Here is a 25,381-nt window from a genome sequence, read left to right as displayed (position 1 = left end):
AAAGCATTTAATCCCTAGAATCGAAATAAGGGCTTCTGAAAACTATAGGAATAAACCAAAGTACATTACATGGGCTACATGGAAACAAACAGAGGCAAGGAGACTTTGAACAAGATCATAGAAGCAAGTGGAGTCTGAATTAGTGGTCAAATTCAGCCAAAATAAACACCTGGGGTCAAACCTCATCTGCAATGAGGAGGACGATGTGAGGTTGGTAGAAAAACCTTCCAGTCCCCAATACGGTTCACTCAAACAGAGAAGACAAGACTGCATCCAGAATCATACAAATAGATTTCCTGAGAGCAGTCTGTCTCTTGTGAAAAATGAAATCTTGAATTGCATAAGCCAACCCATCTTGATAACTATAGTGTTAGTCCCATGAATGTACTATGAGAATGTAATATGGGAAAACTTTTTTTGTTTAACCTGTGAAATCATAAAAAAAGACAAAAACCAATTTATAAAAACTGAAGATATCTACATGGCATGAATAAAATAAGCAAAGGAGGCAAAGTGCTCAATAATACCTAATACCAGCCCCCACCCCTCAAATTAGGCAAAGGACATAAGGGATAATTCCCAGGAAGAAAACATAAAAAAGCTTTTAATGTGTTAAGAAAACCATCAACCTCACTCATAGTAATAGATATGGGAATTAAAAGTATACAACTACACTGTCATCTAATTTCTCACTCAATAGACTGTTAAAAAAAAAAAGTCCAAAGTTTTGCCAACTCTTTCAGCAAGACTGTGGAAGGAGGTATGCACTCTGACACATTGCTCATGGTTATATTAAATAGGCTAATCTCTTTAAGGACAATAAACCCATTTCCACAAAAGTTATAAAGCTTACAATTCTTCACTAATAAATGCACTCTAGTAATCCGTCTATAGATTATTAAAACATGTCATTTAAAATTGAAAAGAAGAATAAAAGGTAGTCAGCACATTCTTTTCATGCCATATGAGGGACATTTTATATAAAATTTAATCATGTGCCCAGGAAATTATCTATGTAAAATTTATACAGTGAATAACCCCATTTTAAGTGGAAGTGTTTTGTTAAGCAAAAGTTTACCTGTCCACATTTACATGTTAATATCTACCTACAGATGACTAGTTAAAGGAATTATGACAGGTCCATGTGATGGAACCCTATGTAGCCCCTTATGTATGGATATGGAGAGATGTTCAAAATATATTGTTAAAAGAAGAAAAGTTACAGAATAATGTATATAGTGTGCTACTGTTTCTTTTAAAATGGGACAAAACATGCATTTATATTTACTTCCTCATGCAAAAACATCTTCAAAAAAATATATGATAAATTTTCAATATCTCCTCTTTGGTAGAGAGAATTGGATAAAAAAGGAGGCATTTTCGTGTCTATATTTTATTTTTCCTTTTTATGTTTAGCCACGTAAATGTATTATCTAGAAAAAGTTAACAAATTTTGAAGCAATAAGAGTGCTTGATACCTCCCTACCCTTCTGCTCACCCACCCATGTGTGTAAATAATTCTAAACGAATGACAGTAAATAGAGCATCTGGTGCTTGAGGTAGTATGCAGCTCCCAGCTGTGCTTGATCCTCAAAACATAATATGTTTTCTAGTAGTAATGTTTTAATAATTACTATCATTTTTAGCTACAACAGATAAAATTACATGTTGATTTAATGCCACTAAAACAAATAAAAGCTCATCAACTAGTATGCAGATTAAGAAGTTGCCACCTTTGGGAACCTAGATTTTTTTAAAAAGGAAAAATTTATACAAATATATATAAATCTTTCAAATCATATTTTCAGGGTGATTTTTGGACAAAGAGAAGGATTTAGGCATAGTGATGGAGGATGCAAAGTAATTATTTTATTAAGAGGAATTGCATTTGCTTAGGTAAAGCCAAAGGAATACAGCAAAAGACTTTCTGAAGCTTTCGCCTAGTTTCAATAAACATGCTAAACAAATTAATGACATTTACTTGACTCAGTGTGCATGTCTTAGAATTTGGGAACTGAAATTGTGTTCTACACACAAGCAGCAACAGCCTCAACTAGGAAGATGATTAGACATGTGCAAAATCCCAGGCCCCCCTCCACATTTAGTAAATTACTGGAGATGGGGCCAGGTGTCTGTATTTTAACAAGCGATTCTGATCCTAATATTTAAGCAGCGCTGCCCCCAAATATTATACATCTGAAATGACAATGTCCTATCTCTGATGTTTGAAAAGTCATGGGAAACTGCCCTGTAAGAAATGTAAGACTGGGTGCACATGTAAATTCAGATACACACTGTCATTTCTCATGATGGTAGATTGCACATCCTCCTAGACACCTGTGAATTACAATGGATTCAAAATCGGAGCGATGGACACAAAGGCTGTTAAAGAACAATTGTTACATGCTAAATTTTATCCCATTCCCCCTATTCATATATTAAAGTCACAACTCTCAATTCCTCAGAAAGTAACAAGGTGACAGCTCTTTAGGTGATTAAGTTAAAAGAAGGTTAGAGTGGGACGTAATATGACTGGTGTCCTTTTAAGAAGAGGAACTTTGTTTTTCTTGTGAAGAGGTAGTGAGAGGGTGGCCAAATGTTCCTAACAGAACCCCAATTTGGACAGCCAGCTTCCAGAAATGTGAGAAAATAAATTTCTGTTTAACCCTCTCACTTCATGGTATTCTGTTACGGCAGTCCTGGCAAATTAATACAACTACCAACTCAAAAAAAAATGTTTTTTCTTCTAAAATTAGCAAATGATTAGCCCTGGCTTAGAAAGTTGAAGCAATTAGCTGTGTCACAGTTCACAGCTGGAAGTGTTAAGTAAAATTTAGAATTTAAACTATGTGGTTTAAGATCATTGTGAGGCCAATCTGTCCCTTCTAACTGATGGGAATTTAGGCTAGTAAATTAACTTTTCTTACTTTCTTCAGCATAAAATGATGATTTGTAGCCAATATAAGCTAGATGCCATGAACATTAAACAAATAATGGCTTTAAAATACATGGCATAATGTTTGGGACATAAAAATGCTCAAAAACACTCATACACTTGTTTGCCTGGTAGAGCATTATAACAAATATAAATCAAGGTACTACAGAAGGAACATTCAGGATCGAAATTTTTAAATAACACCACACTTCAGATAATGATTTTCTTAACAATAAACATCAGGAATAAACTGAATATCTGAGCATTCAGCTTAACTGAAGCATCTGAACAAGAATAGTACCTTCACTAATAAGGTAATTTCCAAAAATACTTGTAACATCTCTTGAGCAAATGTAAAGAATTCAGATTTAGTGACAACTCATATAACTTAATTAGATTAGAGAAATAGAAATTCTGTAAAAGATTTTTATTTTTTCAGATCATTGGTTCTAATTTCTTTTTTTTTTTTTTTGTCTTTTTGCTATTTCTTTGGGCCGCTCCCGCGCATATGGAGGTTCCCAGGCTAGGGGTCTAATTGGAGCTGTAGCCACTGGCCTACGCCAGAGCGGCATCTGAGCTGCGTCTGCAACCTACACCACAGCTCACGGCAACGCTGGGTCATTAACCCACTGAGCGAGGGCAGGGACCGAACCCGCAACCTCATGGTTCCTAGCGGGATTCGTTAACCACTGCGCCACGACGGGAACCCCCATTGGTTCTAATTTCAAGTCTGAAATCATTTTTTTAAAATTTAGAGTAATTTATTTAAACAGTAGAAATATACACTCAAAATCTATGATATTCAAAGTTATAATATTTTTGTTAGTATGAACATCATGTGATTTCCTTGTTGATGGGAATTCAAAATCCACAGAAAGTTAACAGTTCTTTGCATAATTCTTAGTCTTATATTTCCAATGCATAATTACTTCACTCAAGTGCATAGTACTCACTGGGCATAAGTAGGACATATGGATCTCTCAAACTCTTCTAGTGACCTTTTTTATAAATGAAATAATAAATCAAGTGATGGCTAGACAGTTGATACCACTTACAGATCAGAGCCTGTAACAAACTCATAGATTGTTTATTTTTTTTTCTCATAGTTATATTCAACAAGCAGGTAGTCAGAAATAAGTAGATTTATACAAATTATAAAGTCTATGCTTTGAGAAAATAGTTTGATGAACTTATCAAAAATAACTGATCTTGCTTTCAATTACATTAAATGTAACCATTATGGTTACCAAACTGGAAGGAAGAAAAAAAAAAAGCCTAGCAACAGACCTCTCATTTTGCTTGAATCTAAAATGAAATTACTGAAGTTCCTGTTGTGGCTCAGTGGTTAACGAATCCAACAAAGAACCATGAGGTTGCCAGTTTGATCCCTGGCCTTGCTCAATGGGTTAAGGATCCTGCATTGTCTGAGCTGTGGTATAGTTCGCAGACGCGGCCTGGATCCAGCATTGCTGTGGCTCTGGCATAGACCGGGAACCTCTATATGCCACAGGAACAGCTCTAGAAAAGGCAAAAAGACAAAAATAAATAAATAAATAAATTAAATTAAATTACCAAGGACAAACTATGCAAATATTAAAACAAGTTTATAGTAATTTCATCTCATATGCAATAAATTATATAAAAATTAGAAATGAACAAACTGTCATTTAGAAATTCTACCTCAAACCACACTCCAACTTTGGACTCTAAATTGGCAATGAGCAAAAGATTGTTGCAATATCATGGAATGAGGAAAAAAATTATTTTTTGTTAGGCATTTTTATAGATAAGAATGCTCTCACATTTCACACTCCTTACTAGAACTCTATAACAGAGTTATATTCTGTTAAACTCTATTCTGTTTGTCAGAATTGATGCAATAATTTTAAATTACTCTAACCATTAGCAATTAAAAGTCCAGCAATTGTGCCTGAATTCAAGAGTCTCTACATTATGACCCATGAAAGAATAGCTTTATTTTCTAATAATTCTCAACCAGACCCTTTGCTTTGCTTGGCCCATTTCACTCAACATTGCTGAAGTGAGTTTTGACAACTTCAAAATGTCGCATATTTGCTCATGTGGTACTGTCATCTTCTGTTCCTTCTACACATCCAAGACCTTCAGAGATTACCCAAAATCCCATCCCCTCAAATCGCCTTCCCTCATTATTTCTCTTTGGCCTCTTTTCCTAGCTTCTAAAACACTTTGGGTAATTTTAACATATTTGCAGAAAATTTTGTTCCACCTTGTATCATTTGCTTTTCAAAAAAAATATCATTTTTGTACTAGTCTAACATGTCCCTCCAACTACATAGCATGCTTTAAAGTATATAGTACATTTGGAATTCCTGTGGCTCAGTGGTTAACAAATCTGACTAGGAACCATGAGGTTGCAGGTTCGATCCCTGGCCTTGCTCAGTGGGTTAAGGAGACGGTGTTGCCGTGAGCTGTGGTGTAGGTTGCAGACGCGGTTCAGATCCTGCGTTGCTGTGGCTCTGGCCTAGGCTGGCGGCCACAGCTCCAATTAGACCCCTAGCCTAGGAACCTCCACATGCCATGGGTGTGGCCCTAGAAAAGACAAAAAGCCAAAAAAAAAAAAAAGTACCTATGTAGTATATTTTATTCTTCAAGGCTCTGTTCCTCATTTTCCAAGCAGGAAATGTTTTCAAAGACATAGACAAATATTTGAGTATTAATGATATTTGAGCTTAAGTTATCAAAAAAAGCTCATTGTAATTTAGGAAGAAATATGCTTATTGATAAAACTGATGGCCACCAAACATGATTCATGTGAACATAGTACTATTGAATAATTAACATCGAGGCTGCAAAGAAAAAAGAGATTTAGGGTCTTAGGGACTGTAATTTAGGAGACACAGATTTAAGTAGAAAGAAGTGTTCTGGGAAAGAGAGTCAGAGGCTTTGACGGCTAAAATCAAAAATGTTGTTAACGTTGTCTGGCAAGAATTTTGATTGTTTCTGATGCTAAAAATGAAATATTTGTCTCTAAAGGATGGACTGTCAGAAACTAATTAAGGTAAGCATCCAAAAAGTATCACAAGTTTCTAGTTTCTGGAACATTGTGCAGACTTTCTGGATGCCTATATTAAGGATAACAAGCAGACAAAGGTGCAGATTCCATTCTGGCTGCAAAATGCCTAAGTCCTCCTACCTTGATGACCTGCTGGCTCCATTTTAGAGACCTCTATTAGCAATACTGATGCTATTCTCATTTCCCTTTCACAGTGCTGAGAAAAAGCGAGCCTACACATGAATAATTCATAATATATTCTAAACATTTTTAATAATCTTACTATGATTGAAAAAAATTATTTCCTAAATTATCCACTTCTCTATTCTTAGCTCATAATTTTTTTTTAATTATTTGTCAGTAAGTCTGGATGAAAATCAAATGCTTGTTCCACCTGAAATCAGGACTAAGACTTTACTCTGTATTTCATCAATGTGTGGGTAGAAGTAACTATTGAAAAAACTTTCAAGTAGATAATAATTGCCTCCCATTGGACAGAGAGATTATGGGCATAAATTAATTATTGAGTTTAAATTTTCTTTTTGAAATCAATTTAGTTGCATGCTTATTGCAGAGATACCTGAGGGAAGAGAATGAGGTATGGACCAGCATAGACTCATGGCCCTAAGCCTTGATCCCAGGAGCAGTAAGGAAGACTGGGGTGGAAAAGAAAAAAAAAAAAAAGAAAGAAAGAAAAGAAAAACATAAGAAAAGAAATAATGTTAGGGAGGTGAGGGAGGCAGATCCTGTAAGGACTTTATTTTGAATTTGAATAGGGTGGATTTAATACAGGGGAATCACAAGATTTCTTTTTCTCAGGAAACCTGCTGCTGCTCTGTTGAGAAGAGACTAAAGAGGGAGATAAAGGCAGAAGTGCAGTGGCCAGGAGAGGGATTAGGTTATCTTGGACTTGAGAAAGTGAGAAGATGATATATTTAGGATATATTTTGAAAGTGAAGCCAAGATAATTTGTTGATAAGTTGAATATGGAGAGTTCAAACAAACAAACAAAACCCAAGGAGGTAACTCTAAGATGACTCCAATTCTTTTGAGCTGAACAACTGGAAAAATTGTTTTCTCATTGACTGAATGGACCTATTTACTAGAAAATTTCTACAGATGCAGAGGGTTTTTTGTTTGTTTGTTGTTTGTTTTGTTTTGTCTTGTCTTTTTATGGCTGTCCCCCTAAGCACTGTAGCTGCCAACCTGCAGTAACCCCTGAACAGAGCTCAGGATAGAGACCAGGAGTGAGGCACTCTGTGCTCTGGAAAAGCTGGAAGAACAAGTCTTCAGATAGATTAAGAGAAAATTTTACGAGCCCACTTCTTGCATCTAGAAAGACACCAAAACCCTTCATAGTTATGTGTGCTCCTCGTGACTATCAGGAACTTCAGGAGACCAGAAGCAAACTTCTGTAAAATGTGTGCATGGCTTCATGCACCTCCCCCTTCATCTTTATGACTTATATCTTGATAGTCCCCCTACCTGCTGGGCTGTAGTTAAGTAGACAAAACAAAAGATGTTATGTTCAAAATGAGAAAGATGGGCCACTGAGCCCTGAGGGAACTCAGGAAAGAAACAAAGAAGACTGGCCCACAGCTGAGGTTCATATCAAAGGAGTGACTCCAGTATACCCAGACCTTTACCTCTTCCCATAGAAATGGTTTTCTATAAATCTTTTTCTGTAACTGATTATCTGTAAATCTTTTTTTCCTACTACCTTCTCTTTGTTGCAAAAACTCATATATCCTAGCTATCCCTTCACCACCTCAGAGTGGTTTCTCAGGGCAACTTGAGATGCTGCCTCCTGGGCTTAAGTTCTAATTTTGCCCCCAATAAAACTTAACTTTCAACTTTCGGGTTGTGCATTTTTTTTTTTAAGTCGACACAGTTCATTACCCACAGTTTTGAAGAGTGGGCAAATGTGCCAACCACACAGGAAAGAACACTGAGGCTGGTGAACAAGAGGGCAAAGGAACTGCTTAGAAGGGCTTTATTATAGTTTTCTAGGAAATAATGGGCGAGGCAGGGTGAGCAAGCTAAATAGGTGTAACTTAGAAGAATTTGGTGGGCTCTGAGTCATGGAAGGATTAGCCCTGGGGTGATTTGGGCTGTAGAAGCAACCCTGTCCTGCAGCAGAAGAGCTAGATAAGGTAGGTGGGGGAGGGGCACGGGCCTCTTATTGGTTACTCTGCCTATGAAAAGCAGAGAGTCCTTTGCTGTATCCAGAAATGCACTAACCTTGGGAGGGGCAGGTCCCAGATGCCACATCAGATACAGAAATTAGAAAATATGGTTAATAGAGTGGGGAAGCCAATCTCTCTTCCCATAGTCCCAACCCATGGCAGATGGGTAAACCCCAAATGGTTACATTCCCTTCCAAGCTGAGACATGCTCGTTTGGATTGGAGTTTCACTGAGTCTCCTGTCAAACATTCCTTCCATGGCACTGCACCTGGAAAAGATGCCCACTGCCTTGGCACATGGAATGGTGTTATCTGGAACTCCCTGTGTGCAGGCTCCATTGGCACAGAGGCAATGATAGAACAGGGTCCTCCCTCCTCCATCTACCCACACAACTGGGTCATTGTCCCAGGCAGATGCGGCAGGAACTCAGGATGGGAAAGTGGGGCGTGAGTCAGGTGGGGTTCAGGGCACCAGAGGGAAGGGAGTGGGTAGTCACCAACCAAGTGGCCAAAAATATAGGGACATTTTGGGAGGCAGGGTCTGGTGTGAAGTGATACTCTAAGTCCCAGTGGGTGCTCCATTGCCCCATCTGACTTCCATTCCTAAGAATTTCACAGATCCTTAATCTGCATCTAATCCCCCAGTTCAGGGCCCTTCTGAGCACAGGGAAATGCATGATTGCCCTGGTGGCACATTCATGAAATTAGCTCTGGATGCATTGGACAACTTCTATGTCATATTTCACATCCTCTAGACCTAACTATTCTGGTTCTCCTGTGGCAACCAGCTGTGCTCAAATTTAATCTGAGCAGTGCCATTCTTGAATGCTTAGCATGTATTCTATTTTCTCTCCCAGGATTTCTTGCTACTCTTGCATCCAGATACTATGGGAACCAACTCAGCCATTCTGGCACAAACAAATTTTGAAATGCACAGTACTGCGTGAGCAATGAGGAAATGCTAAATGATGGCAGAGAAGTCTGAAATGCTTTCTCCACAATCCCTCAGAACCCACCTGGATCAAACCACAGCTGCCCACGATGACCAACTCTAGATGACGAGCTTTGACTGGCTTTCCTTCTTGCCTTATGTCCTAGATCCCACTGCTCACATACATTCCTTAGCACTGCATTACAAAACCATCTGCTTACAAGCCCTTGAAATGAAGACACTTTTTGCAAGAACTCTGAATAAGACACTAAGTATATGAGTTATTTTGCAGGATAAATGAGATAGTCTATGTAAAATAATAAATACCGGACCTAGCAAGTTAGAGCTACTTAGTGTCTTTGAGTTCTTGAGACTTTCTCTCTCAATTTGAAAAGCTGCTTGATGTATAATCTACAACCAGATGTTTAAAATGTAGCTTTTATTACTTAAAAAAAGCAAAAAAAAAATCGATCTCTTTCAATATTGAATGGAGTCAAATCCTGGGAAATTTGGTCTAGGCAAATTAAACAGCCATTTCTGGATTTCTGGATTTCTGGTTTCTGCCCTTCTCACAGTGATAGATGCGGATAGTGGAGGAGGACCTAGTGTCAACTGGAGGCAACCATCTTGATTTGTTCCACAGGAGAATCCCATGTTCCCAGTGTGCGCCTGGCTCTCTTTCTCTCTCTGCAATGAATTTCCCATGTTCTCCACATCTCTCAGGGGTTCTCAGTATCTCTGGGTTGCCACTTTGCTCCTTTCAAGGATATGCGAAATTTGACTCATTGATGACATCTCTGAAGGGCTGCCAGAGACTAAGGAGAGAGGGCTTGATTCCTCTGCTGTTTATGCAATGCTGCCATTTATAGTCTACTGTCACTAAAGGCATGTTGGTATTTAATGGTCAGAACTTAGTCCCCCAGGATCCAACTGGGAAACAGGTTAGGTCCCCTCTACCTTTGAATCACCAAATGTGTCTACCTCTTTCAGCTGTATTTCTTAGAACATGTTCAGGGATCACAGGGATCACAATTTTTTGAGTCCCCACAAGTTTCTAATAATCTGCTTCCTCATGCCTTCTTCTCCCCCTCCACAGCCAGAGGCATCTTTGTCAAATCTGGGTATGTAGGGAAAACAACACCAAACCCAAACCCTTTTCCCTGTTTAAGGCATAAACTTGTGGATTAGCATTCTCCAGTACTGCTCTTGAAAACAGAAGCCAAGTTTCTTAAAGGACATAAAGCATTTTCTCTCCACAGAACTAACTATGCCTCAAGGCGTTTCTATAATAAAACTCTGAGAGCAATCAGCCTGGAATGGGGATTGTGCATGAAAGAACGCATAATCAGTATAATCAAATTATTATCCTGTCAAGAAGGAAATGTGTCCTTACAAAACCCAGCATCTAGGAAAACCCAGCAGGCACTCATCAACTGCTCATTTCAGCCTGGATGCGTAAGAAAGGCAGAGCTTGAGGACACCAGAAAGGGGAAGGGTCACAGAAGTAGCAGGGCACTCAAATAAGTTTTGTCCAACAATGAAGGAAGAGAGGAGAGTGGGCCAGGTACAAGGCTAAGATCAATAAAACAAAAATAGTGTGGAGAATCTATCTGGTAAAGAGCAAGCAGGGCAGCATTTATGATGTTAGGGGAAAGGCGCAGGAAAAAAACCTATTATTTTTGGTGCAAGATTTCTCAATAAGTTAACACGTCCCAGTTGGACCTGGACTCATTTTACCACTGTCATCCTGACGTAATTATTAATCTTGACCCTTTTCATACTTAAAAGTGTCTGGGTTTGGGGAATGAATTACAAAGTCTTTCTGCTCAGTGCAAGCAAGTAATTAGCACATGCAAACTATACTCTTAGCCAACACCCATCCATCTCCTCAAAGAAAACATTTCCCTGATATAATTTGATAGTTAATAATTCTAAAAGTGTATTAAAATTTATATCATAGAAAAAATAAGATTCTTGGATTACCTCCTATCACTTGACAGTTCTGTTTTATTTTTAATAGTAACAGGTGGGATTAAGAGGAACTAAATAATCTCCCCTTCATAATCTGACCCTGCCAGGAATACATCTAACACAAAGTTTTACTGAACTGAATGAATGTACTATACATACAAGAAAGTAATTAGAAAGTAAAGTAACATACAACGAAGGGAGAAAAAAAAAAGACTGAATTTCTATTTATCCATCCGTCTTTTTACATCTTTTAACAGCTTTACGAAATAAGTGGTATTTGCTATGTACCTCAAAGATTTTGTGTAAATTAAAAGCTTGGGATACAGGCTATTCCACAAGGACTTACTTTCTGATTTTATCAATAGAATATTGCTTTATCAATGTGATTTATTTCGAATGGGTTTTATGTATCAAATGTAGCTAACACATATTTACTGATTGCAAATAATCAGTATATCTTAATACATATTTAGAGCTGAACCATATTATTTTAATTATTTTATAGATAAATCATTATATTTCAAGTATGTACCATAGGAAAAAAAAAAATGATGTGTGACTTTCCACAAATTTTCCTCTATCCTTTTCCTTAAATTTACCACCATCTCCTAACTCTTTGTAGATCTAGCTCCTGGGCTTTATTTATGATTTTCTGGAAACTGACCCAAATGGAGAGAACTAGAGAAGCCAGGATGATTAATATTTTAAAAATCAGAGAATCATCATTCAGAGATATATTATAAAAATATGTCATAATTCAGGCCCTAAGACACTCAGAGTAGATCACACACATACACACAAAACTGACTTCACTGTATTTTATTCTGGGGTAATACCACTTGCCTACAGTAGATTGATTTAAAACCAGATTGTAGTGTGATGTCAGGCAGGAACCCATCACCTTGTGAAAACTATGCATATCACATTAGAGCCCACCACATTCTTAAGAGTCCTCTGATAGAAACAGACCATCTCAGAATAAAGTGAGGAATTTCCTCCAACACAAATGTGTGCCCATTTCCATAAAATGAACGTTATTGCCATCGCCATTCCTCCCCAGTAACCAATGCTGAGGGCCAGAGTTTAGAAAAGGTGATCAACGATGGCACCTCGTCACTTTCAGTCAAAGAATGAGAGTTCTGTCTCCTGTAGGCTCTGGGGCTTGGGTAATGTGGACGAAGAAAAGGAAGAAATGAGCAGCACAGTTGAGATAAAGGTAGGAAGTAAAGGTAGAAAGAGATTAAATTTGATTTTGAGTTGAGTGTTTCTATTAGACGTAAAAAAACAAAAAAGATTTTCTAAGTGGTCAGAAAAATCCTGATATATGATCAAAACGTCATTAAGAGACAAGAAAGTTAATAATAAAGCATTTGTGGGGGCAGTATACAGAAAGAGTAAAACAAATGTTTTTAAAAAATATTTTTTTCGTTTATTGTACTATGCTGTTTACACATGGGTATGCATTCTCAAGTACGTTTTGAAAATAAGCAGGGACTATTAATTTATTAACTAAGCACAGGCAATAAAACTTAGTTGCATCACCCTGTTTGTAAGGAGTAATAAACACATTAAGCATCATGGCAGTTTTAAAAAAACAGTTCAAGTTCTGGGAATAACAAGATTTGCCTTGGATCTCTTTCTCTTTTTTTTTTTTTGTCTTTTGTCTTTTTTTGTTGTTGTTGTTGTTGTTGCTATTTCTTGGGCCGCTCCCGCGGCATATGGAGGTTCCCAGGCTAGGGGTTGAATCGGAGCTGTAGCCACCGGCCCACGCCAGAGCCACAGCAACGCGGGATCCGAGCCGCGTCTGCAACCTACACCACAGCTCACAGCAACGCCGGATCGTTAACCCACTGAGCAAGCGCAGGGACCGAACCCGCAACCTCATGGTTTCTAGTCGGATTCCTTAACCACTGCGCCACGACGGGAACTCCATCTTTCTCTTTTATTAATACTTTACCTAATATGGTTGTGATAGGATACATCCCAGACTAATAAGTGTAAATTTCATTTTACACCTTGGAGGATCAATGACTAATTATGAGCATCTTACAATTTCACCTGTTGGGATGACCCACACGAATGAATATTGTAGTCACCTTTTGATTATAATTTGATTATAAAAAATGAGTTATTTTTTTAATTTTCTCTACCAAAAAAACTAACAATCTTCCTGTTTCATATATATATATATACACACACACACACACACATATATGTATACAGATATCTATATATATATATATATATCTTTGCTCTGATTTTAATAACTCTATCCAGAACTTTCAATCTCACATTTTGACTTTCTGTCCTTAGAGGAGGCTATGAGGATTACATGAAATAAGTCATTGCAGAAACTACAAACGTAGTTTACATAAATACATAACATTAGTAGTTTCCCTCAATCTGCTATTAGTCAAAACTATACTTACATTATCCAGACTAAGGGGTTTGGAGTGGTTTATGGGACCTTCCATTTAAATTTGCATTTCTAGATAATTTTGTGATTCCGCCTCTCCAACTTTTAACAAGCAAGTCTCTAGCCACTTTTCACAGTGGTTGATGTTGTCCCTCTAAGACGTGCTGAAGCAAGGAACATATCAATATTGCAATTTCAGAGTTATGATCATTGTAATGTTATTTAACTGTTTTCATGTGGTAAGGGCCTTCAGATTTTAAACAGCACACAACATATTTTAACATTAAATTCCATTATTCTCAATAAAAGTTTATAGGTTCATATAAGCCTTTGAAATGAGATATCAATACTAGTAACTCAAAAATTTGTCTTTCCTGTGCAAGCATGCAAAATTGTTAGTAGATAAGAGTCATGAGTTGACCTATGGCTCTTTTTGATAACCAATACACATCATGTCCTAAATTTGAGTTAGTTTCATAAGTATAAGGGATGTAAACATCATTTTAGCCCCTTAGAGATCACGTAGCTCTCATCAAAAAAGCCAGTGGATTTTCACTGTCCAAATAAATGTTATTAGTTATAGATAGGGGACACTTCATTGCCTTAAATGTGGTCTATTTTGTGCTATTCTGATATAATTTGAGAATTTTTTTTCTGGATGTTTCAGAATCAGAGGTTAATTCTTTTTATCTGTAATATATTTTTCATGAGGGCCTTTGCAATCTCCTTCTGATAAGATTTTTAGCCAAGATAAATTTTGATTTTATTACATGATACTCTGTTAGCTCAGCTTTGGAGTGTTCCTGTGTTACAAGATTCTGAGACTTCTTCAAAGGTTGGTATAGTATAGCATTTCTTCAATGACAGCCATATCTTCCTCTGGTCATGTTTATGTTTGCATTGTGCCAAACTCTTGGCACTAGTAAAAACCACTAATCACTTCTACATCAAGGCTTACGACTAAATATGCTTAAATGCCCAAGAAAATAAAGAAGAACAAGTATGAAATGTTAAGTATGGGCTACGAAACACCAGATGTTGCATAGTTCAAGGGTTCAGCCCATTATACTCTTCATAAATATGGAAATATGTTAGCCCCAAAATACACATCTGTGGGCCAGACTTACTCCTACTACCACAAATTTGTTATCAACTATATATATTTTAGTCAGCTTTCCTTTGTATGCTCCTTGCAAGAGCATTAAATTTCAAATTTGGGGCTCATTATTACTATTATTCTTATAATTATGCTCCTCCTCATCATCATCATTTTCTTTAGCTGACATTTATTGATCATATATAATATGCAGGTTACTAAATACTTGGCATAAATTCTTTCTTATCTTTAAAAGAATCTTGTAAGATGAGTACTAATATGTCATCCACAGACTTGACAAGGTTAAATAACTTAGCTCTGTAATTTATGGGTGGAAGAGGTGTCATTCTGTCTCAGGATCACATGGTTTCAAAAGTCAAACAGAATCTCCTAAACTGTTTTTTGTTTGCTTAAATTTAAAATTGGTGAGGAAGATATCATGTATGTGTTCTCAGAACCTTAAGCACTGCCTGCTATAGAAATGGCACCCAGTAAATATTAAAATAAAAAATCAAGATCTGGCTCCATGCCTATTTTAGCTTAACAACTCTGTCATTCAAGTCATATCATACTCTACAGTTTGTTTTCTGTCTGTTCATAAAGTTATCATATCATTATTTTTTGTCTGTAAACTATTCCCGAACTCTTCAGTTTCAAGACCATATAACACAAGGAAAGGAATGTAAATAGAGCCTAACAACTGAAGATTAACTCCAGAGAAGAGAAACTTGGGTTATAAACTCATTTCTAGCACATAATACATTCCTAAACATGAACATGTTTTATTACCCATTTACATGGACAATATGAGATGCTACTATATTGGGTTTTTATAAAAGTAAAAGGAGGTGGGACATGCATTACAGAAAGTGTGGCTCCCACTAAAAATTGATGATGCCACCCTATCCACTATTATTCAACATAGTTTTGGAAGGCTAGCCACGGCAATCAGAGAAGAAAAAGAAATAAAAGGAATCCAAATTGGAAAGGAAGAAGTAAAACTATCACTATTTGCAGATGACATGATACTATGCCTGGAGAATCCTAAAGATACTACCAGAAAATTGTTAGAGCTCATCAATGAATTTGGAAAAGCCACAGGATACAAAATTAATAGACAGAAATCGACTGCATTTCTATATACTAACAACAAGAGAGCAGACAGATAAATTAGGGAAATGATCCCATTTACCACTGCATCGAAAATAATAAAATACTTAGGAATAAACCTACCTAAGGAGACAAAACACCTATGATCTGAAAATTATAAGACACTGATGAAAGAAATCAAAGATGACACAAATAGATGGAAAGATATACCATGCTCATGGATTGGAAGAGTTAATATTATATAAATGACTCTACTACCTAAGGCAATCTACAGATTCAGTGCAATCCCTATCAAATTACCAAGGACATTTTCCACAGAACTAGAACAAAATATTTTAAAGTTTGTTTGAAAGCACAAAAACCCAGAATAGCCAAAGACATCCTGAAAAAGAAAAATGGAGCTGGAGGAATCAGGTTCCCAGACTTCAGACTATGCTACAAAGCCACAGTCAGCAAAACCATATGGTATTGGCACCAAGACAGACATACAGATCAGTGGAACAGGATAGAAAGTCCAGAATTAAACCCACACACCTATAGTCAACTAATCTATGACAAAGGAGGCAAGAATATACAATAGAGAAAAGACAGCCCCTTCAATAAGTGGTCCTGGGAAAACGGGACAGCCACATGGAAAAGAATGAAATTAGAACACTTCCTAATACCACACACAAAAATAAACTCCAAATGGATGAAAGAGCCAAGTATAAGACCAGATACTATAAAACTCATAGAGGAAAACAAAGCCCAAACACTCTCCAACATAAACCACAGCAATATCTTCTCAGATCCACCTCCTAAAGTAATGACAATAAAAACAAAAATTAAAAAAATGGGACTTAAGTCCCATTAACTTAAAAGTTTACCTTAACTTAAAAGTTTCTGTACAGCAAAGGAAACCCTAAACAAAATGAAAAGACAACCCATAGAATGGGAGAAAATCTTTGCAAATGAAGCGACTGACAAGGGATTAATCTCCAAAATGTATAAAAACCTTCTGCAGCTCAATACTGAAAAAAACAAACAAAAAACAAAAAAAAACGTAAAAAATGGGCAGAAGATCAAAGCAGACAATTCTCCAAAGAAGACATACGGATGGTCAAAAAACACATGAAAAGATGTTCAACATCACTCATTATTAGAGAAATGCAAATCAAAACCACTATGAGGTACCAACTTACACCAGCCAGAATGGCCATCATCCATAAGTCTACAAACAATAAGTGCTCGAGAGGGTGTGGAGAAAAGGGAAGCCTATTACACTGTTGAGGGGAATGTAAATCGGTGCAACCACTGTGCAAAACAGTATGGAGATTCCTCAGGAAACAAAAAATAGAACTACCATTTGATCCAACAACCCCACTCCTGGGCATCTATCTAGAGAAAACCATGACTCAAAAACATACAGGTACCCCAATGTTCACTGCAGCACGATATACAATAGCCAAGACATGGAAACAACCCAAATGTCCGTGAACAGGAGAGTGGATAAGGAAGCTGTGGTACATATTACACAATGGAATATTACTCAGCCATTAAAAGGAATGAAATAATGGCATTTGCAGCAACATGGATGGACCTAGAAATTATCATGCTAAGTGAAATCAGCTGGATGGTGAGACACCAACGTCAAATGCTATCTCTTACATGTGGAATCTGAAGAAAAAGAGATAATGAACTTCTTTGCAGAACACAAACTGACTCACAGACTTTGAAAAACGTATGGTTTCCAAAGGAGACAGGTTGGGGGTGGGGAACGCACTGGGGATATGGGGTGGAAATTCTATAAAATTGAGTTTTGATGATCATTGTACAACTATAAATGTAATAAAATTCACTGAGTAATAAAAAAAGATTAATCTTCTAACAAATTAAGAATGAGGCAAATGTAAAAACCAGGAAAATATGCAAGGGTGATAAGTCAACAGCATTTAATCTTATTGCCTCTTTTATAGGACAGATATGATCAAATACTGGAAATTTCAAGGGTAAAGGAAAAGAAGAACTTCAAAGAAAATGATACTTACACAATTGAGGAAAGTGTTTCTCACTGGAGGAGACAGTTATATGAGTGGGAGATATGTTAGGTGTATTCTATGGTAATGGCATTGCTCTATTTTTAACCCCTGTGTAGATATATGTGTTTTTATTATGTTGCTATACTTTCAGAACTATATATAGTTTTATGCACTGCCTGGCATATTTTATGTTAAAAAGTAAAATTGAAAAAAAGGCAAAAACAAAAGAAACTGATGATAAAAATCCTTCCAGTTAATGGAAACTATTTTATACAAATTTTCTTATAGTATATTTGAGTAATTTATTACTTAATTCCAACCCTATACCATAATGTGTTTAAATGTCTTATTTATTTATTTATTTATTTATTTATTTATTTTACATTTTTGGCCACCCCACTGCATATGGATCTCCAGGGATCTCTATATGGATGGCCAGGTGGATGGTCTTATTTAAATACATATAAAACACTTCTTTTTTAAAAATGATTTTTATTTTTTCCATTATAGTTGCTTTACAGTGTTCTGTCAATTTATACTGTACAGCAAAGTGACTCAGTCACACATATATTTTTATATATTCTTTTTCTCATATTATCCTCCATCGTGTTCCATCACAAGTGACTAGATATAGTTCCCTGTACTATACAGTAGGATGTCTTTGCTTATCCACTCCAAATGCAATAGTTTGCATCCATTAACACCAGACTCCCAGTCCATCCCACTAAAACACTATGGTACATCTGGTTAAGAGCCTACTACTGAGGTTCTATTAGCAGGTGAACTCAGTCTTTACCTGTATTAAAGCATAGTCCTGCTCAGAAGCTCCTGCAGCAGACAGACACTAAGGTGGCCCCTATGGGTCATGCACTTTATCATCCTCTTCCCTTGAATATAGGCACAACCTGTGACTTGCTTCTAGTCAATGAATGATGGCAAATTTTCATTGGTAAAAATTAAAAGAGTTTTCAAATTTGAGTTCCCAAATCAGGGTTAACTTGAGGTAATCAAAAGAGAGATTAACCAGAAGGGGCCTAATTTATTCAAGTTAAAGGAGGGACGGGACCCCTCAGGGAGGTCAGAAAAGTCCCCCCACTGGCTTTGAAGAAACAAGCCATTGTGAGTTCTACAGCCAGAAGAAAATGAACTCTTCTGATCACCTCAATGAGCTTAAAATCAGATCCTTCCCCAGTCAAACTTTCCAATAAGACCACAGTCAAGGCTGGCAACTTAATTCAAGTGTTGTGAGACCCAAAACAGTGATCCAGTTAAGTGGTGCCTGACTTCTAGAGCACAAAAACTAAGAGATAATACATGGGTTTGGTTTAAGTGCCTGAAAGTATAATAATTAATTATACAGAAATAGAAAACTAAGACATGCCCCATCCCACAAGTACACAGACCCAGAATAATTTTCTAGAGATAATCCAAATTTCTATACTATAGCCTCCCTCTGCCATTGACCTGTTGGTTTCCAAAAATTAAGAACATATCTGAAATAACTGGATGGCTGTGAATAAAGGAAAATTTCATAAAAGAACAAAGTTTTCAGAAAAAGAAATATATATATATTTATATATAAAATGTGAGGGGGGCATGCACCTTGGGGACTTAAGGTGACAACTTTTACGTTTCTGGAGAGAAGTGGTCATTCTGCTTATGGATCAAAACTGATTTTGATTATCAATCCAGGCACCACGGCACTCTAGGAATTTGGGGGAGAACCCTGTGTGTATATATATTAGTGGATTTTAACTTTGGAAAAAAAGAAGGCTAAGCATGGCTCAGAGGAAAGGAAAACCTTTCCCCTTAACTTAAGGTACCACCATATACATATCTTATTGAAAGACTACACTGCAGCTGTATTAAGTGATAGTTCATCAGGTGGAGGCAGCAAATGGCACTGAAGCACTATAGTTTGCAGACATAGTCACTGAAAGACAAATTCCTTCTGGAATGCTGAGAATTTCTATAGAGCTCTCAGGGTCACATGACACCTTGGCATGACTGTACCATGTTGCCACTTGACTTCAGACTCACCAGTAAGATTCTTGTGCTCTAGGTAGGAGCGTCTTACCAATACAGCTCTCTGGCAACTGCCTTTGTGGAATATGGCCTGAGGATGCAGATCTACTCATGGGCAATGAGAAATTTCAGAAAGATTTTATGGGTGCCATCTTTCCAGAATCTGACATTCCTGTTCTAAATACTGAGAGAACACCGTAAATCAGCTACAATGGAAAAAATAAAAATCATTATAAAAAATGCAGATGAAGCCTCTGTAATTGGGGCTTGTGCATAAATTTAAGTGCATGCGTATTTACCAATTTGAGAGGCCAGAGGAATATTTGAGTTAAACATACCATAAGATACAATATAACTAAACTAAACTAACCTAAGGAAAGGAGGCATGGGAAAATCAAGAAGCTGAAAACAAAACTTGCATAAAATGCAATCCTAAATGACCTACATATTTCCTGGTAATTGGCCAAAATTTGTAGACAAAGACTTGAAGTCTTTGGGCACCCAAGTTCAAAAGGTTGCATTTTCACTTTCTATATTTCATAGTGTCAAACTAGGAACAGATTATTTTTCCTTGTTACAGAATTCAGAAATCATTCTTTTCAAAGTGTATGAAGAATCTGATGCAATAGAGCATTTTGTGTGTGTGTGTGTCTTTTTGCCTTTTCTATGGCCACTCCCACGGCATATGGAAGTTCCCAGGCTAGGGGTCTAATCGGAGCTATAGATGCCGGCCTATGCCAGAGAAACAGCAACGAGGGATCTGAACTGCGTCTGTGACCTACACCACAGCTCACGGCAACACCAGATCCTTAACCCAATGAGCAAAGCCAGCAACCTCAACCTCATGGTTCCTAGTTGGATTCGTTAACCACTGAGCCACAACAGGAACTCCAATAGAGCATATTTAAACTAGTGAATGGTCTAGGGCATACTCTCACTCAGAAGCTTATCATTTCTCCAACACCATGGTATGAAATGTAATTTATTTAAAAATATTTGGAGTTCTTGTGGTGCAGTGGGTTAAGGATCCAGTTGTTGTCACGGCAGCAGCTTGGGTTGCTCTTATTGTGGCACAGGTTTGATCCCTGGCCCAGGAACTTTCATATGAGATTGGCATGAGCAAAAAAACATTTTAAAGAATTTAAAGATTTTACTTAAACATGTAAATTTCTAGATTTTTGAAAAATCTAGAGATTTGTTGAAATTGGATGTTGGCTCAGTTTGGCAACAGTCTCTATGAGCTGAGAGGCAGGCACATGCTCACTTTAGAGTGACCCATCATCTCCAGGTTACCAGGGTCTTCTCTACTCATCCCATCCAGCCCTAATGGCTCATTTCAGTTATCTGCCTGCTTCCTCTAGGCTACTAAATTGGAGCTCTCTTAACATCTTCAATAATACCTTCCACAACATTTGTATGAAAATACTACAAAAGCATTTTATGTTTCTGTAGTAACAATCCTAATGCAACCAATCATGCTTTACTTTTTTTTTTTTTTTTTTTTTTTCTTTTTAGGGCCACACACGTGGCATATGGAAGTTCCCAGGCTAGGGGTCAAATGGAGATGTAGCTGCTGACCTACACCACAGCTCACGGCCACACAGGATCCTTAACCCACTGAGAGAGGCCAGGAATTGAACCTGCATCCTCATGGATCCTAGCTGGGTTTAACTGCTGAGCCATGAAGGGAACTCCCAATCATGCTTTCCTTTTAATCTTAACTTAAATAAAGGTAAGAATGAAATCTAATTCTCAATTAGATAATCTGTATTGACCATCAGAGTTAACAGATTAGTTTTCTTTCTTGTAGTACCTTGATCTTTTCTTTTATTTCTTATTAATTATATATTTATAGACTTTCCAGGAAAAAAAAAGGCAGATATGATACAAAGAGAAGTAAAATCATGCTTGTTGAATTGAATCTTATTATACATATATATATATTTTTATTTTATGTACCTGCTTACCAAATACCCACAAGACCTTCTCTGCTGTAACTGATTTATAGGGGTATTTACCTTAATAATATGCATAGTATATAATTCAGGTAAATAAAAAGTGCTAAAGCTCAGTTCTTAAATGTTAGACTGTTCACTGTTGTCATTTAGAAAGATGCTCAGGACAAGATAGAGTGAAGGTCAAGTATATTCCCTGACATATCATAACTGCCCCTAAAGAATCCCATGAGATCAGTGATAATTTTAGCTTCCACCAAAATTATCCAGAAGGCTTATTAAAAAACAGGTTTCTGGAAGAGCCTGAAACTGTTTCACAGGTGATTTCGACTCTGCCCACACGGAAATACCACCTGATAACCACTGAACCTAACTATGATCCTCTTAAGGGTAGTTATGTGTCGTTTATTAGTGAATACCCATTAAACCACAGTCTCTCAAATATGAGAGATGCTTAATGCATAACTATTGAAGGAATTAAAGTTTTGCCATTGTGTCGTAATAATATTTGGCTAATAGGATTTGATGGAACCTCAATTAACAGGAAGTTCAGGTATTGAAAGAGAACTACATTATTTTGTCTGGCAATTGTGCCTTTTTCTAATGTAACTGGAGAATCCCAGCTTTGTACTTCAAAATATATTTTGGTTTTTCTTCCATGAAAGATGTATGTATATATATATAAAACCATAATTTTCTCTCTTTTTAAATGCAAGTAACCAAAATAGATTTGGATTCATCAAATTGTTAAATCTAGGAAGAAGAATATGTTTAACTTTTAATTTATATCAGTATGTAAATATATTTCAACTCCTTATATTTTTAGAATTTTACAAATGATAGTTTAATCACTTTCATTGAAAAAAAGTATTCATGAAGATACATTTTTTTCTATCAAATTTTCACTTTATTCCTAGTGAAATAAATTTTCGGAGAAAACCATATTGTACCTTTAGCTTTCTTTTTATTCAGACTATATCCCAACTTCAACAAGACAGTTAAAATTAACATAGAGTTACTTCTTAAAGTGCTTTTCTTCCCCCAGTAGTTAAATCAACTAGCTCATTAAATATGATACATTTTATCCCTTTCCCCCTCAACATTCAGCTGGGTTACACATTCTTCCTTTTCCTAAAAGTTTGGCTGTATTTCCTAAGTTTTTGCCAAAGCAGTATGGCTGAAAGTGGTAAAAACACCACCTAGGCCTGGGCCATGAAAGATTCACACAAGACTCTACACACTTCAAGTAGGGTATGATAGTCAAGATGGAAGAACCCTGGTCTCTGAATGACAATGTGAAACAGAATTACCCTTAGTCCCAACTAACATTTATTTGAGCTGTACACAAATGCCTATTGTAGTAAATTAATACTATTGGGTTTTTCTGTTAGAGCTACTAGTGTTCCTCCAATATCAAAATTAATATCTTGAAGTTGGGTACAGTTATCATGTTATCAAGCAGCAAATTTTGGTAAAATTATCACTGGCAGTAAATTATAAGGCTGGCAGCATGCTAAGTGACAAGTCAATTGGACTATGATGGCTATTAATGCCTGCCTTCACAAAAGTATTCTGAGACACCTTCTGCAGCTCAATACTGAAAAAAAAAACAAAAAACAAAAACAAAAGGTAAAAAATGGGCAGAAGATCAAAGCAGACAATTCTCCAAAGAAGACATACGGATGGTCAAAAAACACATGAAAAGATGTTCAACATCACTCATTATTAGAGAAATGCAAATCAAAACCACTAAGAGGTACCAACTTACACCAGCCAGAATGGCCATCATCCATAAGTCTACAAACAATAAGTGCTCGAGAGGGTGTGGAGAAAAGGGAACCCTATTACACTGTTGAGGGGAATGTAAATCGGTGCAACCACTGTGCAAAACAGTATGGAGATTCCTCAGGAAACAAAAAATAGAACTACCATTTGATCCAACAACCCCACTCCTGGGCATCTATCTAGAGAAAACCATGACTCAAAAACATACAGGTACCCCAATGTTCACTGCAGCACGATATACAATAGCCAAGACATGGAAACAACCTAAATGTCCGTGAACAGGAGAGTGGATAAGGAAGCTGTGGTACATATTACACAATGGAATATTACTCAGCCATTAAAAGGAATGAAATAATGGCATTTGCAGCAACATGGATGGACCTAGAAATTATCATGCTAAGTGAAATCAGCTGGATGGTGAGACACCAACGTCAAATGCTATCTCTTACATGTGGAATCTGAAGAAAAAGAGATAATGAACTTCTTTGCAGAACACAAACTGACTCACAGACTTTGAAAAACGTATGGTTTCCAAAGGAGACAGGTTGGGGGTGGGGGATGGGCTAGGGGTTAGGAATGAAAATGCTATAAAGTCAGGTTGTGATGATCATTGTACAACTATAAATGCAATAAAATTCACTGAGCAATAAATAAATAAATAAAGTGATCAAAACAAGCAAGACGTATTCTGAGAATGAGATTAGCTCAGTGAGTACTTCTTTGTATTTAAGTAGAGAGACAAAGGGAAAAGAGGCAATCCAGACCTTTAAAAGTTTGTAAAAGCTGACCACAATTTGGACCCCCACCAACTGAAAGGGAGTTTTGAAAATATCTTTCATTAAAAAAAAAAGATGGCGTTTGCATCGTGGCTCAGTAGAAATGAATGTTACTAGTGTCCATGAGGATGCTGGTTTGATCCCTGGCCTCACTCAGTGGGTTAAGCATCCAGCATTGCCATGAGCTATGGTGCAGGCTGCAAATCCGGCTTGGATCCGTGTTGTTATGGGTGTGGCATAGGCCAGCAGCTACAGTTCTGATTCACCCTAGCCTGGGAACCTCCATATGCCGCAGGTGTGGCCCCAAAAAAGACAAAAAATTAAAATAAAGAAAGGATACAAGAAAAAAAAAAAGGAAATAGCACTTGTTAAGATGTGTCAGTTGAACAAAATGATATGGTTTGCACAAACGATTGGATTAAGAATTTCACCTCCACACTCATTTTTTTTTGTTCTAGATCACCTCAAGAGAGCCAGAACGGGTTTGAGAAAGGAAGGGGCATAGTGAGGAGATATTAAGGAAATACAGGTGAGCTTAAAGCCTGTCTAGTCAATAACTTTACCTTTACTGACATGAGGAAATGATTAAAAACAAATGGATCAGAAGTCGGCCAGTTTTTGAGGAAAGCTTATTGTTAAAGAGCCAAGAAGTACAGACCAAAATGTTTTGGTGCTTTGAGACTCAAATCAACTAGTGCATCCTGAGGCTGGAACATTACAGGTAGTAGATTGTGAGAGGGGTGATAAGAAGTGCTCACCTAATTTAGATACAGCCATCAAAGAGAAAAATAGAAGGAAATATTACTTATAAAGTAAAGAGAGGTGCCTCATATAGAACAATGGACCAAAGAGTTCCTCTCATTTAGATTTTGACTCTCATCCCCAGTAGTATCTCCAGATTAATATGGACTGGGAACTTCTGCTTGCCTCCTATGCTCTTTCTGTGGTGAGCTTATCCAAGTTTCTGCCCTTGACTTTGGGTATGTGTATTGGGTGGTTGTGTTGGATTGTCTTTCGGACCTTGATCATTTGGAGAAGACGGTCACCCAGACATCTTGGACATTGTGCAGCTGGCATTGTACCCCTGTCTCCTTTGGGATAAGATGGCTATGTCTTCAATCATTATGTGGAGGCTGAAGATTAA

The 25,381-nt window shown here is 37.0% G+C and overlaps 1 protein-coding gene across 4 annotated transcripts in view; it reads right to left on the bottom strand.

Annotated features, from left to right (window-relative positions):
- Positions 1 to 25,381, bottom strand: part of CDH18 (cadherin 18) — a 721,675-nt gene that overhangs the window by 359,455 nt on the left and 336,839 nt on the right. The gene's annotated exons all lie outside the window — the stretch shown is intronic.

This window comes from Phacochoerus africanus, chromosome 1 (genome assembly GCF_016906955.1).
Source record: "Phacochoerus africanus isolate WHEZ1 chromosome 1, ROS_Pafr_v1, whole genome shotgun sequence".
NCBI lineage: Eukaryota > Metazoa > Chordata > Mammalia > Artiodactyla > Suidae > Phacochoerus > Phacochoerus africanus.
This window is presented reverse-complemented; position numbering and strand designations above follow the sequence as displayed.